We start from the raw sequence: 14,865 nt of genomic DNA, 5'->3' as shown, positions 1-14,865 counted from the left end.
TTCCCCAAATGAATGAGACCATATAATATTTGTCCTTCTCCAGTCTCCTTCTTTCTCTGCTTTCCCCCACCTCCCTCCCTGCCACTGCAGGATCTCTCTATATATAAAATAAAGAAACCTCTAAAAAAATTAAGACTGATTAGGAGTGCTGGGTACCAAAAAATGGAGCCTAGATCTTAGAGCAGGAAGGAGAATTGAGGGGTTGCATGCAACTCCATTTTCTGGTCATTGTCCTCCCTAGAGATGGACCCTGAAGACTGGAAACTACAGCAAGATCATTTTGATTTTCTCTACAATAATGGCTTGGAGACATAGCTCAGACCTGAAGAGCCAGAGGGAGAGACCAAAGCCTGAGGGACAGGGGAGCAGAGAGGAGAAGACGAGGGAGGGCTTGGGGATTTTGGCAGGGAGAATCTGCAGGATCTGGTCCAATATGGAGGATCTGAACACAGAGCTGCTTTAGAGAGAGGAGACTGTGTCTGTGACCAGGGTTAAGGTCAATGTCTCAACTGTGGATACATCAGTAGTGACGCAGGGTCACAGTTTATGGGATGAGATGATAGAGCTGATTGTGCAACACTGTTTGGATCCACATGGTCAGTTGCAAACAGTAGTTGTCCCTATTCTTCTTCTCCACACTGAGTGGCGATGTGCCACTAGATGCTGATACCTCATCTGCCTGTGTCTCCTGGGTTGTCCCAGTTTTCTTACTTCATATGCATCACAGGACTGTTTCTCTTTCCTGTGGAATGATGGATCATAGTGCAGAAGAGACCACCCTGCTTTGTCTTTCCAGGTAATTTTCTTGGAGAGAAAGCTCTGAAAGGAGGCGCAGAGACAAGATCCTTGGGTCCTGAGGATTTGTCTCATGTCCTCCTTATCTGAGACCCTGTGAGTATCGGGAGCTGCTCCCACCCCACAATGTGCAGCATAGTCATAGTCAGCCTCGTCCTCAGGCTGCAGCCCAGACATGAGCAGGAGACCTGCATTGCCTGAGGCATCATTAGATCCATAGAAGTGGCTGAGAACCCCGTGCTCTGGCACTTATCTGGATCTGAGGGAACTCCTGATGTCTCCTTGATTCTCCTTGTCCAGTATGTTCAGTACCTGCCAACATTGAGGCCCTGGGAAGGATGCAGGTGAGTCTGGTTGATGATCCCAAAGGTGCAGAGAGGAAGGAGGAGTGTGTCGTCACAGCCTGTGACAGGGAACCTGTAGACACAGACACACATAAATATTAGCTAGATTCAGAGTAAATTATATCTAGGCTCTGAACCACAGGGGCGATGCAGGCTGGTCTCTGAGGCAAGCCCGTCCCTACCTGTGCAATGAGAGTGGAGCACAAAGACGACAGGAGTCCAGGCCATGATGATACGTCCCCAAGGTCCCTGCAGTGGTCTAGGCTGCCCCAGGCTCCATTTTTCCTTCACCCTCTGCCACAGGAGGGGCTGTCCATGAAAATGGGCACCATCCCGTGACTGTTCAGCCCCTGGTGCTAGATCAGCTCACAACACTCACTGAGGAGGATGTAGGTGGCTTCAGCCCTGTGGAGAGCTGTTGGGAGGAAGAAACCGCTGAGACTACACACAGGTACCTGCTCAGGGGACTGTGTCAGTCCAGAGGGGACACAGCTGCTGAGTCCCATCAGGGAGCACTGTGTCAGACCCCAAGGCCCAGGATCCTTTGAATGCTTCTCACTAATGAGCTGCTTAGGGATCACAAGCAGCCCCACAGCCCCCCCACTGCTGGCCAGGGCACACACCTCACCACGACCCAAACCTTGAGAGTGAGCTAGTTAGTGCCTCGACCTCACTAGGTCTCATTTCTAGGTACCAGGATCCTTTAGGCCTGCCCATGATACTGTTGAGTCTCACTCTCAGAGGGGGTCCTGATATGGCAGTGTCTGTGAAAATTAATAGAAGGAAAATCTCTTTGAATGGGAGTTCTGAAACCAGTAGGGGGCACTTGTGCCCACAACCCTCAATTGCAGACCCACCCGAAGATAGACCTTGCAAGTCTACACTACTGTAGTCACTGCCTTACTACCTCAGTAAGAGAAAGATTTCCTCCCCTGGCAACATCCCAGCCAATAAGAAATTGTAACAACTCAACCGATGACAAGCCATATTTCAATTTACTCCCATGGACCTTTTATCAATAACAGCCCTCCCACAGTCAATCACCCTTTGCTCTATAAAAGAACTCTCTTATCTTTTCTTCTCTGGACTTGCCTGTGGTTTTCCCATACCTTCCTGTCCTGGATGTCAATTCTGTTTTTCTTAATAAAAAACCCTATTATCGGAGGGAGGGGCAAGATGGCGGAAGAGTAGGGTCCCCAAATCACCTGTCCCCACTAAATTACCTAGATACCCTTCAAATCATCCTGAAAATCTACGAATTCAGCCTGAGATTTAAAGACAGAACAGCTGGAATGCTACAGTGAGAAGAGTTCACGCTCCTGTCAAAGTAGGAAGACGGGGAAAAAAGAATTAAAGAAACAAAAGGCCTCCAAGGGGGAGGGGCACCACGAGGAGCCGGGCTAAGCCCGGGGCCAGTGTCCTCAGGACAGGAAAGCTCCCTCCCAGAGAAGCAGGAGCTGCAACAACCTTCGCGGGCAAAAAGGCGCTCTAAAGGAGTTAGAGCAGGGCTGCAGGAGGGCGGGGATGCCCTCAGGCTCCCTGGGACATTAACAGACACCTGCGCCCCGGGAGAGTGCGCCAAGCTCCCTAAGGGCTGCAGCGCCCACGGCAGGACCAGAGCAGCTCGGAGGGGCTGGGGCGGAGGCTCCGTGGAGGGTGCTGCGGGGCGGGAGCAGCTCTGAGGGGCTCAGGCAGTGGCTCCGCGGAGGGGGCTGCACCACCAGGGGCGCGAATCCAAAAGTGCAGGCCTGGGAGCACTGGGCGCCGGGACACAGTCCAGGAACTGGCAGCCCCCGGGACAGGCAGAGGCCAGGAGGGCCCAGGACAGCAAGGATGCTCCTGCCCAGAGCTGGGCAGATCAGCAGCCCACCCTGGAGCCTCCAGACCCTGCAGATTGACTGCTCCAGAGTTACTGCAGGGGCTGTATACAGGTTTTCAGACCTGGCCGCTGCCACTGGGGTTGTTCCTCCTTGGGCCTCACGGGGTAAACAACACCCACTGAGCGCTTCACCAGGCAGGGGGAGAGGAGCTCCCCAAGGGCTAACACCTGAAAATCAGCACAATAGGCCCCTTCCCCAGAAGACCAACTAGACGGACAAGTTCCAGGGGAAGTCAAGGGACTTAAAGTATAAAGAATCAGAAGATACGCCCCAATGTTTTGTTTTGTTTTCTTTTTGCTTTTTGATTTCTTTGTTTGCTTCCCCCACCCTTTTTTTCCTTTTTCTTTTTATTCTTTTTTTTTCTTTTTTTCTTCCTTTATCTTTTATTTTTTTCTCCTTTCTTTCCTTCTTTCTCTCCTCTCCATTTCTCCTTTTCCCAATACAACTTGGTTTTGGCCACTCTGCAAGGAGCAAAATGACTAGAAGGAAATCCTCACTTCAAAAGAAAGAATCAGAAACAGTCTTCTCTCCCACAGAGTTACAAAATCTGGATTACTATTCAATGTCAGAAAGCCAATTCATAAGCACTATTATAAAGCTACTGGTGGCTCTAGAAAAAAAGCATAAAGGACTCAAGAGACTTCATCACTGCAGAATTTAGATCTAATCAGGCAGAAATTAAAAATCAATTGAATGAGATACAATCCAAACGAGAAGTCCTAACCACAAGGGTTAACGAGGTGGAAGAACGAGGGAGTGACATAGAAAAAAAGTTGATGGCAAAGAGGGAAACTGAGGAAAAAAAGACAAACAATTTTAAGATCATGAGGATAGATTAAGGGAAATAAATGACAACCTGAGGAAGAAAAACCTACGTTTAATTGGGGTTCCTGAGGGTGCCGAAAGGGACAGAGGTCAAAAATATGTATTTGAACAAATCATAGCTGAAAACTTTCCTCTCACAGAGGAAGACATAGACATGGCCAACATGCACATGAGAAAATGCTCTGCATCACTTGCCATCAGGGAAATACAAATCAAAACCACAATGAGATACCACCTCACACCAGTGAGAATTGGGAATATTAACAAGGCAGGAAACCACAAATGTTGGAGAGGATGCGGAGAAAAGGGAACACTCTTGCACTGTTGGGGGAATGTGAAATGGTGCAGCCACTCTGGAAAGCCATGTGGAGGTTCCTCAAAGAGTTAAAAATAGATCTGCCCTATGACCCAGCAATTGCACTGTTGGAGATTTACCCCAAAGATACAGATGCAATGAAACGCTGGGACACCTGCACCCCGATGATTCTAGCAGCAATGTCCACGATAGTCAAACTGTGGAAGGAGCCTTGGTGTCCATTGAAAGTTGAATGGATAAAGAAGATGTGGTTTATGTATACAATGGAATAATCCTCAGCCATTAGATATGACAATTACTCACCATTGGCTTCAACGTGGATGGAACTGGAGGGTATTATGCTGAGTGAAGTAAGTCAATCCAAAACTCCAGTAAAAAATACACAAAAATAAACAAAAACGGGAGTTTAAAACACAAATACATTTCTTTTTTTTATTTTATTTTTTTTTTATTGGTGTTCAATTTACTAACATACAGAATAACACCCAGTGCCCGTCACCCATTCACTCCCACCCCCCGCCCTCCTCCCCTTCTACCACCCCTAGTTCGTTTCCCAGAGTTAGCAGTCTTTACGTTCTGTCTCCCTTTCTGATATTTCCCACACATTTCTTCTCCCTTCCCTTATATTCCCTTTCACTATTATTTATATTCCCCAAATGAATGAGAACATATAATGTTTGTCCTTCTCCGACTGACTTACTTCATTTAGCATAATACCCTCCAGTTCCATCCACGTTGAAGCAAATGGTGGGTATTTGTCATTTCTAATAGCTGAGTAATATTCCATTGTATACATAAACCACTCTGTGAGAACATGTGGAACTCATGCTTCTAATTCCCCAGAGATGGAACCGCTTCTGAGAATCTGACCTGGACATGTCAATGGGGAGGGAACTGGTGAGCCTGGAAACCAGCTGGGCTCTCAGTGCTTTGGGCCTTGCTGAGGTGTGTGTCCTGTAACAAGGAGGGGGCGCTGAGGGACCGCCCTGTGGTCCCTACAGGGCTGCTCAGTGAGGACCCTTCACTCAGGGTGCCTGGGCCTGAGAACTGGGTTATGAGCTTCCTGATGGGGACTCATCATCTGTGTCCCCTCTGGCCTGGCAGTCTCCTCTGAGGACCTGTGTGTGGTCCCAGCAGGTGCTTCCATCCAGGGCTCTCCCCAGGGCTGAAGCCACCTCCATCCTCCTCAGTGTGTGGTGTGAGCAGAGCTCCAGGATCAGGGCCCAGGGAGGGGCTGGGCAGTCAGTGGGTGGAGCCCATGTGCAAGGACAGGCTCTCCTGTGGCAGAGGGGGAGACGAGGAGATCTGGGACAGCCCAGGCCACAGAGGGGACCAGATCTTTAATGTTCTTTCTACTCTGTCAGTGCACAGGTCAGGACTGACCTCAGGGACACAGAGCCACTGTCAGCCTACGTCAGCTGGTCTAGCTTAGAGGTTTGAGGAAATTCAGTCTGGCCCCTGATCGATCACCCATGAATGTGTCTGCAGGTTTCCCGTCCCAGCCTGTGCTGACCCAGCCGCCCTCCCTCTCTGCATCCCTGGGAACAACAGCCAGACTCACCTGCACCCTGAGCAGCAGCTGCAGCGGTGGCCATATGCTGGTTCCAGCATGCAAGAGGCCTCCTGAGTACCTGCTGATGGTCTACTGAGACTCACCAGGGCCCTGGGGTCTCCAGCCTCTTCTCTGGCTCCAAGAAGCCAGACACCTTGGCCAATGCAGGGCTCCTGCTCATCTCTGGGCTGCAGCCTGAGAATGAGGCTGACTGTCACTGTGCTACAAACCATGGCAGTGGGAACAGCTCCCAATACTCACAGCGTCTCAGATACGGAGGATTTGAGACAAAGACCTCTGGACCCACAGACATGGTCCGGAGCTACTTTTCAGAGAATCTTACCCAGAGATACATGCAGGAGCACATATATGTAGGAAGGTCTGGGTTCTTTTTAATATTCTTTTTATTTATTTATTTATGAGCGACATGGAGAGAGAGGCAGAGACATAGGCAGAGGGAGAAACAGGTTCCCTGCAGGGAACCTGATGCAGGACTCCATCCCTGGACCTGGGATCACAATCTGAGCCAAGACAGATGCTCAATCACTGAGGCACCCAGATGCCCCAAAGGTCATGTTTCAGGAGATGAAAGAGAAAAACTAAGGATATGCCTGCAAAGTGACACGTCATAGGACATCCGAGGAAGACAGGAAGAAATGAGAGGTCAGAGTCCAGCTGCACACCCCCTTGGGGTCTGGAGAAGATGGACAGGGATAAATACTGTTTCTGCAACTGAACTTGCTGCCCAGCAAATATTCATCCACAGTCAGTTCTATCATCTCATTCCATGAAGTGTGACCTTTGTCACTCCTGATGTACCCATGGCTGATGCACTGTCAATAACCTGGTCCTGGACGGTCTCCTCTCTCTGAACCAGACACACGTGAATTTGGACAAGCTCCTGCAGACTCTCCCTGACAACATCACCGCCCCCTCCCTCCTCTTCTCCCCTCTGCGCTCCTGTCCCTCAGGCTTGTCTCTCCCTCTGGTTCTTCAGGTCTGAACTCTGTCTCCACCTCAGGATTTGAGAGAAAATCAGAAATGATCTTGCTGAAGTTCCCAGTCCCTAGGGTCCATCTGTGGGGAAGAATGACCAGAAATTGGGGCTGCATGTGACACCCTACATTCTCCTTCCTGTTTCTGTCACTCGGCAGCACCTGCACGTCTGATTCAGAGCTGTTCTCATTTGAGTCCTCACTGCCTGGATCAATCCTCTGTCAGGGAGAAGGGCTTTGAGACACAGGCCTTGAAATCTGGGTACCAGGACCTGAGATAAAGGGCAATCTCCCGTGTTTTTGGGCTTCTCCATCCATTCAAATGTTAGACTAATCTGTGCTCACCTGCTGTCCTTGGTGCCACAATCTCCAGAAGACACAATCCCTAGTAACAGGGAACTCAAGTTACTGAGGTGCTGTGACCTGGGTAGCCAGGATGTGCTCTGAATACCTGTTCCTTGGGACAAAGCTGATCCTCAGGATTCCTAGGGAGAGTCTCCGTCCCCACGGGTAGCTCTGCCCCTCACCATTTCTGGGATCCAATCGGCACCTGAGGCTGATCAGTACGTTGATTCTGGGACCCCAGCCTCAGGGCTGCTCCACCGGAGATCAAGGCCCCTGGGGATGTGGGACTCACACTCCCTATGCTCTCAGGGCTGGGCTGTCACTCCCTGAGTCTCAACAGGGACACGTAAGCTAGGCTGGACCTCTGCTAAATAATCTTTCCAAGTCAGGACCACAGAGTCTGTGACCTCAGGGACATGGTTCCTTCATCTCCACTCTCCACCACTCACAGGTGACCTATGATAGAAACTCTGGGTCCAGGTGGCTTTTGCCAATAGATCTTCATTATGTTGAGTGAAATAATTCAATCAGAGAAGGACAAATATTATATGGTCTCATTCATTTGGGGAATATAAAAATTAGTGAAAGGCAATAAAGGGAAAGGAGAGAAAATGAGTGAAAATATCAGTGAGGATGACAAAACATGAGAGACTCCTAACTCTGGGATATGAACAAGGGGTAGTGGAAAGGGAGGTGGGTGGGGGATAGGGGTGATTGGGTGACAGGCACAGAGGGGGGCACTTGTTGGGATGAGCACTGGGTGTATATGTTGGCAAATCGAACTCCAATAAATAAACAAACAAACAAACAAAAAGAACATTATTCTCCTACTCATGCATGGCTGAATGAGTAATTGCTCTGTCCTGACATGCTGGACCCAGGCCCCAGCTGTGCCCACCCCAGATTGTAGTTGGACCCTGAATTGCTCATCATAGAAGCTGGTCTATATTTGCGAATTCCCCATTCAGATGGCTGTAAAGTTCATACAACTGGGTCCTCATGGGGGCTCATGGGCACTACTTCAGGCTTTCCTACCTGCACGATCAGACGCATGATATAATCAAAAGGTTAAAAAAAAGAGACAAATGATTTTATAAAATGTTTTTAAATGTCTATTTAAATGAAAGCCAAAGTCATTCCTTTTTTAAAAAACATTTTATTTACTTATTCATTAGACACATAGAGAGAGAGAGGCAGAGACACAGTCAGAGGGTGAAGCACGGTCCCCTCAGGGAACGTGATGTAGGTCTCGATCCCAAGACCCTAGAATCATGACCTGAGCCATTGGCAGATGCTCAATCACTGAGCCACCAGGTGCAACTGCACTGAGGTTTTAACTGCAACTTCCATCGTTATTCTCCATGCAGTCCACACAGATCTGAAAACAATGTCCTAGTGATTCCACCTACATCTTCACAGTGACATCGTCAGTGAGACTTAATCAGTGTATTTCGGAAGGATTTCTTTTTTTTTTTTTAATTTTTTTAAACTTTTATTTATTTATGATAGGCACACAGTGAGAGAGAGAGAGAGGCAGAGACACAGGCAGAGGGAGAAGCAGGCTCCATGCACTGGGAGCCCGACGTGGGATTCGATCCCCGGTCTCCAGGACCGCGCCCTGGGCCAAAGGCAGGCGCCAAACCGCTGCGCCACCCAGGGATTTGGGAAGGATTTCTAAAAAAGAACATTCATCCAACTACAAGTGCAGAGAAATAGGGAGATGGAGCAGCAGGCTCCCTGCAGGAAGCCGGTTGTGGGACTTGATCCCAGGACTCCAGGATCATGACCTGAGACAAAGACGGACGCTTAACCAGTGAGCCACCCAGGCGTCCCTCACACAGAGAAATGAGAGTGTAGCCTAAAATCTATGCTGCAAAGTAGGAGACCATGTGCGTGGACAGATGTCCTGATCATAGGAGGAGAGTGGGTAGAGATCTGGGGACAGGACCTGAGTCCTATGGCCAATTGATCCCCAGGTCATGCAGGGTGAGGTGGTGTCAGGATGCCAGAAGGTGATTGAGGCATATTTATGAGGTGTCAGGCTTGATCAGAGCTGGGAACACCACCTAGCACTGACTGTGGCCTCTTCTCAGGTCTCACAGTTGGGACCTCCCTAACCACACCCCAGCCCCACATAGCCCCTCCCCTACTTACCCCCCTGACATTCTAAGCAGAGGGACCTGACCCAGGGCCAGGGAGGGGTCAGAGATCTGGGGTCTCATTTGCATGGGAGGGCCACTCCCTCTCTCAGAGGACGAAGAGGGGAAGGGAGAGACGAGGGGAGGCTCTGCTCAGCTGAGGGGCCACTGAAGACAGGATCAGTGATGACCTCCACCATGGGCTGGTCCCCTCTCCTCCTCACCCTCCTGGCTCACTGCACAGGTGACTGGATGTGGGACAGAGGAGGGGCTCTTGGAGGGCATGTGGGGTCCTGCATCTTCCTCTTGTATCCAGCATCACCCTCTCTGTGTCTCTGCCTCTTGCAGGGTTCTGGGCCCAGTCTATGCTGACTCAGCCTCCCTCAGTGTTCAGGTCCCTGGGCCAGAGGGTCACCATCTTCTGCACTGGAAGCAGCTCCAACGTCGGTAGAGGTTATGTGATCTGGTACCAACAGCTCCTGGGAACACGCCCAAGAACCCTCATATATGGTAGTAGTAACCAACCCTCAGGGGTCCCCAATCGATTCTCTGGCTCCAGGTCAGGCAGCACAGCCACTCTGACAATCTCTGGGTTCCAGGCTGAGGATGAGGCTGATTATTACTGCTCATCCTGGGACAGCAGTCTCAGTGCTCTCACAGTGCTACAGGTCTGTGGGGAAGTGAGATAAAAACCCACTTACCCATCTGCAAAGTGAGTGAGCACCCCAGCATCTGCCTGCTTAGGCTCCCCCTGGGTTTCTGCTCATTCTTCAGTTGATACCCTAGGACCAGGTGCATCTGGGAGACCCTCCTGGGAATGGAGACTCCTTCACGTCTCTGACCTCAGAGTCACTCAGAGTAGCCCATTTTACACAGAAGATGTCAAATGAAAGAGACAGTTTTGTCCTCAAGATCAGGGACAGGTTCTTTTAGGCTAGTGTACATTCACTTTTCATCTTCTGATTTCTCAGTAAATGAAACACCCTTAGGTCATGAAGCTATCATGGTCCTTCAGCCCCATCCCTGTTCTGCTGATGCACATGTCACATCTTTTTGCAGCTGGGATCATTATTGCCTTAGCTTCAACCAAATGACTAGTTTTCCTTATTATTTGTTGATTGCATGGATCACATAAATCAATGCCACAATCAAAATTATAAAAGGTATAAAAAAAAGCTTTCCAGAGAAAAACCACCATGTGCTTGCTTATGGAAACTTTATGCATAATCAGCAACCCTGAAAGCAATAAAAAAAATTTACACACTGATTTTTATACCAGCTGTTTATAAAATGATCAGACTTGATGTAATGAAGATGTCCTCAAACATGATGTATATTAATAGAGGGTGATATTAGTCAATATTTAAAGAAAATAAGTTCTCAAGTCCTAAAATATGCATAAGTATTAACTGCACATTTCTTTGGAAGAACATACCACAGGCTACACTCCACATCACTGGAATCTCATTGTATTTTGGAAGAGGTGGGAATCTAGAGGTCCTAAGGAGGCCAGGTATTGACAGCAGGGGGAGGAAGGAGGAGGGTGATTGTGTGAGGAGACTGCATTCCTGGTGATGTCACTCTCCTACAGGGCCCATTGAGGGCGGCCACACCACTGCTGTGTTTTCACAGCTCAGTAAACTCTACCCCAGAGCGACAGCACCTTTGTACAGACAGAGAAGTTCATCTAGGAGTCTGGGATCCATGATGGAGCTGACAGGGTGACATCATCCCATCCACTGCTCAAGGAGGTGTGACCCCCTGTCTTTGAAAGGGGGAGGACAGGAGGGAGGGGTTCTGAGGGAGTTTGAACAGGCAGTTAGAAAAGGGAGCAAAGAAACTTCACATGAGCTCCTTAGTCCAGATGTCAGAGTGTGTCCCCAGGGCGGGGGGGTCAGGCATTGTGATGTGTCAGAGCCGTGCCTGGAATTGAACCACGACCTCCGTGGTCACAGAGGGTGGGATCCAGCGTTGTCCCTTCAGGAACAGAAGGTCTTGTGTAGTGAGGGTCTCAGCCTCTCCATAACCAATGTCAAGGTCGGATCTGCCCTTGTGGATCTGGTGATTACTGCAAGAGGTCCTTCAGCTACAACACAGGAAACTTTGAAAAATAGAGCTTGGTCATCTATAAACCTGTAATTATAGCACACACCTGGGGCCACAGACAGAGGAGATCATAGAGACAGAGCGAGCCTGTGACCTCCCCACCAGGAGTGTGGACAGAGGCTCCGCTGACAGAGAAGGAGCTGGGGTGAGACACAGAGAGAGACCAGGCTTCAGGGACCCTAGTGGAGTCCATGGGGGCAGCATCCCTGATGTCCTTGTCCATGTGCTCCCTGCCCTGGGGATCGTGCTGACCCTGAGCCTCACTCTTATCCTGGAGAAGCAGTGGAGCAGTGGAGACAGTTGGAGACAGTCCCCAGGGAGGAGCCACAGCAGGGGACTCTGAGCCCTTTGGGTTCATGAGGTGCAGCCTCAGGAAGGCTGGGTGTGACTTGGTTATGGCCTGTCTTCCATGCAGAAAGGGTCAGGACCCAGAGCACTGGAGGCAGGGGGCTCTGCTCTGGGTTCCTGTCCCCTCATCAGTCAGGGGGTACCCAGGCTGGGGCAGCAAGGGACTGGGGCTCTTCCCCTGGGGTCCATGGGGTGCTGGCCCTAGAAGGCAGTTCCTGCGTGTGTCTAGGTCCAGGGCCCACCTGCTGTCAGCTCCAGGCCCCCACAGCTCAGGAGGATCCTCCAGGGCCCCTCCATGACCAAAATCAGGGAGAGGAATTTGGGGCGGAATTGTTGACCAGGATATATTCTCCTCCTCCCAGTTGCAGAAGGGATGAGAGAGAGCCCCCAGCTCTGCCTCCCTGTGCTTGAGGTCCTGGGGATGTGCAGGTGGGTGCAGAAGTTAGGGTTCATCTCCACCCCCACTTCATTGTGCCCACTGTCCCAGGTAATGCAGCCTGACCTTGGACATTCAACTCATGCTCCTCCCTGAATTCTCCTCCCCCTGGGGTGAGAAGGTCTGCAAACATCCCCCTAACAAATGCTCACTCCCCTCAGCCTTGCCTGCACATTCCCGTGGGGTTCCAGGGACACTGCCTCCAGGACTCCTGTCCCCCTGCTGCACCCGGGGAGGAGGCTCTGGGTCTGTCCCAGGCTACTGTCCCCCCTTCCCAGTCACACCCACCCTGGGGCCTGCTCACCAGGCCTGCACACCAGCCTCAGGCCATGGGCCTTGCTCCTGCTGCTCAAGGTCTGGGACCCCCATTTCTGAGCTAGAAATTCAGTGTTTGTGCTCCTTCCCCAGATCTTCTACTCCTTCATGAACAGAGAATCCTCTCCCTACCTGAGGCTCCCCTGCACTGACAGCAGCACCCTCTCAGGGGCCTGTCATAGTAGAGACCCCGGTTCACACAATCCTCTTCCTCCTCTCCCTGCCTTCCTCCTGCTGCACAGGCCTGAAAGGCCCCTGGGAGCACAGCTGCTTGCATCCCCACCTGCTGTGTCCCTGCCTCAGTTGCTCTGCCCTGACAACTTGATATCTTCAGTCTTGCCCTGTCCTCTCTGCCCACCCATCCAGGGAGGAGATCCCCAAATGAGGGGATCTCACCAGGGAGGTGACCCAAATGTCACCAGGTGCTGGTGCTTCTGTGAAATCACTGCCTTCCATCCTGGTTTGAGGATCCTTATGCCCTGCTGATTTTCTCTTCTATGACTCTTTGTGCAGGACACGGTTACTCCTCTATTGAGATGAACTTGAAAGGCGCTCTAATGAGGAGCTCCCGAAATGTCCCACAGGTGGGATAGGCTCAGTCTTTTGCATGACTTTTATTTTGTAGACATTCCCACAGTCACAGGAGTGATTATAGCTGGATGACTGTTCCCTCCATGTGGGAATCTCTCAGCCACAGACAGTGTATCCATGTTCCTTGCATCAGACCCCACATGCTGCTTCATACAGTCTTTCATGTCACAGGTGAGTGCTGGTGACACAACTCTGGATGTTAACCTCAGGACACTGAGGACCCTGAGTGGGACATGTAACCAGCAGGTGGCACTGTGCATGTCCTGGGTCCAGCAGGGAGACCCTCTCAGCTGGGGGAGGCCCTGGACCTCAGGGCTGGGCAGAGGCTGAGACCCCAGCACCCTGGTGCCCTCAGGGCCTGGCAGAGACTCCTGGGTAGAGTCCTGTGGGGTTCCCACAGCTGCTTCCTCCACCCATCCCTGTTTCCCACTCTGAACAGAGCCTGTTCTCAGCCTTTTTGTCCTCAGGTCCTACCTCTGATCCTGAATCACTAATCAAGTAGAGTCTGAGAGTCGGGCAGAAGGTGCAAAGTTGCATAAAAAGCACTTTCATTTCTCTGGGTCAGCAGTGAGATATGACACTCCTGGGACAGGCCAGTCCCACTGTGGTGGCAGGGTCTTCAGAAACATGGGGTAGATACCTGTCCTCCTGTTCCTGTCTCTTTGGTCAGGTAGAGACAAAATCTGACTTCTGGGGGAGCTTCCAAGATGTTAACAGCCCCCACAACTGAGAAGCTTCTGGCAAAATGCTCTGTCACTCATGCATGTCCGTGTTTGTAGGTACCCTGTCCCAGCCTCTGCTACCCAGCCACCCCCGTCTCTGTGTCTCCAGGCACTAAAGCCAGATTCACCTGCACCCTGAGTAACACGAAAAGAGAGGTAGGGTACAGGAAGAGGGAGAAGCAGTGTCCCTGCAGGGAGCACGATGTGGGACTGGATCCAAGGGCCCAAGGATCATGCCCTGAGACAAAGGCAGATGCTCATCCACCGAGCCACCCAGGAATCCCAACAAAGACTTTAAAAACAAAAATCTCGGACTTCCTCCTCTTGTCTCTCCTTTACTACACACACTACATGTTTCACATATCATACTATTGTCTTTTTTTAAATAATAAATGTATTTTTTATTGGTGTTCAATTTACCAACATACAGAATAACACCCAGTGCTCATCCTGTCAAGTGCCCCACTCAGTGCCTGTCACCCATTCACCCCCACCCGCACCCTCCTCCCCTTCCACCACCCCTAGTTCTTTCCCAGAGTTAGGAGTCTTTATGTTCTGTCTCCCTTTCTGATATTTCCCACTCATTTCTTCTCTCTTTATGTATACAATGGAATATTACTCAGCCATTAGAAATGACAAATACCCACCATTTGCTTCATATGATTGTCTTAAATCCTACGTTTTTTTAGGTTTTGTTTTGTTTTCTCTTTTTTTCTTCTTTTCTCCAAAACCAGAAATTCTGTGGGATGTGGTACCTACTGGGTGTTCTACAATGTATGTCAATGCAGCACTTAATTTCTCTGTCCAGAGATTGTGTCACATGCACAGGATCAGAGATCAGTCCCTGGACACGGATACCTTCTTTGATCCCAACAGGAAGGAATAGCTTACCTTCTGTCCAACTCGGGTAGGAATCGGAGTTCTCATGATTCCCTCCTCAGATTTGATTAACTTTGTAGAGCAGCTCACAGAACTCTAGGAAACTCTTTCTTCTGTTTGCCAGTCCATTAAAGGATCTGATAAATGAGATAGGTGAACAGCCAGGTGGAGAGACACCTAGGGCTAAATCTGGGAGTGACTTATGTGTAGTAGCTTCTCTGCCTGTGAAGTTGGGATGTATCACGCTCCTGGAATGGATGTGCCTACCCTCTTGGATC

General features: G+C 50.2%; 1 long non-coding RNA gene across 1 annotated transcript; it reads left to right on the top strand.

Moving 5' to 3' along the window:
* The first annotated feature begins 13,001 nt into the window (after nucleotides 1–13,001).
* LOC140619062 (uncharacterized) lies at nucleotides 13,002–14,117 on the top strand. Its single transcript, XR_012018987.1, has 2 exons — nucleotides 13,002–13,157; nucleotides 13,766–14,117. It is a non-coding gene; the product is annotated as an uncharacterized lncRNA (long non-coding RNA).
* The last annotated feature ends 748 nt before the right edge of the window (nucleotides 14,118–14,865 follow it).

This window comes from Canis lupus, chromosome 27 (assembly GCF_048164855.1).
Source record: "Canis lupus baileyi chromosome 27, mCanLup2.hap1, whole genome shotgun sequence".
NCBI lineage: Eukaryota > Metazoa > Chordata > Mammalia > Carnivora > Canidae > Canis > Canis lupus.
The sequence above is the reverse complement of the archived record's forward strand: the minus strand, read 5'-3'. Positions and strand labels throughout refer to the sequence as shown.